Source organism: Octodon degus, unplaced genomic scaffold (assembly GCF_000260255.1).
Source record: "Octodon degus isolate 3935 unplaced genomic scaffold, OctDeg1.0 scaffold00079, whole genome shotgun sequence".
Taxonomy (NCBI): Eukaryota; Metazoa; Chordata; class Mammalia; order Rodentia; family Octodontidae; genus Octodon; species Octodon degus.
The window spans coordinates 5,739,375-5,740,964 of record NW_004524655.1 but is presented as its reverse complement, the minus strand read 5'-3'; the positions used below and the strand labels follow the sequence as shown (position 1 = coordinate 5,740,964).

Here is a 1,590-nt window from a genome sequence, read left to right as displayed (position 1 = left end):
GTTGCTAAGTGAAAGAAGCCAGTCTGAAAAGGCTGCCTACTGTATAATTCCAACTACATATAAAATATCCTGAAAAGGCAAAACTATGGAGACAGTAAAAATATTAATGATTACATAAGGGTTTGATGGAGAAAAGGATGAATAAGTGGGTCAAAGAGGAGTTTTAGGGCAGTAAAAGTACTCTGCTTGACACCATAATGGGGGAAACATGTCATTATATATCTTTCCAAACCCACTGAAAGTACACCACCAAGACTGAGACTTTATGAAGACTATAGACATTGGATAGTAATGATGTTTCAATCATCAGTTTTAACAATGTGTTTTTCTAGTGCAGGAATTATCAAATATGAAAAGCTATGCAAGGAGTGTAAGGGGTGTTGCCATAACTTCCTCCCAATTTTTTGCCGTGAACCTAAAATGGATGTAAAGCAAAAATCACAATGTGATTCTGCAACACACCTAGTGTAATGATTAAGATAAAAATATGAGAGAAAGAACGAGAGGGAGAGAGAGAGAGACAGAGAGAAAGATGGGGAGGGGGGAAAGAGAAAGGGAGAGAGAGAGAAGCAAGGAGGGAGGAATAGAGAGAGGGAGGGAGGGAGATTGATCAAGATCAAGTGATTCCATACTCAATAGCACTCACTCTCCAGGCCTCTGATAACCATTAATGAAGGCACCTTTTGTTTCTATGGCTTCATCTGCTCTAGACAGTTCATGTATACGGGATCATACAATGTATAGCCCTCTGCAATGGCTAGAGTCTTTTACTTAGTCTCTTCCTTCATGCCCACACCCCATCCCCTGTGCTGGTGATCAAAGTCAGGGCATCTTCAGTGCTAGAGAAACATCTTACCATTGAGCTCCAGTTTCTGAGCATAGTGTTTTTGAGGTTCATCTACATTGCAGTAAGTATTAGTTGTTTAATAATGTATTTTTTTTTCGTAAAGACTGCTTTATTGGTGACAATTAGTACAAGTCGATAAATATTGATCCCCAATGAAAAGCTCAATTATTTATCATATTATTGATCCAGAGAGCCAACTGGAACAGAGTCACATAATTACTGAATTGCCTGAAATCATTCTGGCTTCTTGGGAAACGATGCCATAGCCAGCTGGTATATGGCATACACGGTTCCACCCACTGTGAGAATCATAGTGGCTCTACACAAGAGGGCATCAGCTACCCCACCCTTTAGATGCATTGGAATTCCATTGTCCTCCTGAAAAACCTTCTGTTTCTGTGGAACTTTATTTTCAAAATGCCTGCGTGCAGCAGTGCTGATGGTCCTCTGAGAAAGCTGCCGGAGAGCCAGCAGACTCCGCAGCATCTTGCCGGTTACAGCGCGCCAGCCGGGACGCCTGACCACCAGGAAGAGAAGTCGCTGGGGCTGGAACCGGAACCAGCGTTTAATAATATTTTTATGGTTAAATAATATTCCAGTGCACGGATATACCACTTTTTGTTTGTTCATCCATCAGTTAATGGAGATTTGGGTCACTTTCACTTTTGGGCTATTTTGTGAATGATGCTTTCAGGAATTTGTGTATTATAAATAATGCTGTCAATCTGTCCACAAGATTTTGT

The 1,590-nt window shown here is 40.9% G+C and overlaps 1 pseudogene; it reads right to left on the bottom strand.

Moving 5' to 3' along the window:
• Nucleotides 1–1,062: 1,062 nt before the first annotated feature.
• LOC101570687 lies at nucleotides 1,063–1,375 on the bottom strand (annotated as a pseudogene).
• Between the last annotated feature and the right edge of the window lie 215 nt (nucleotides 1,376–1,590).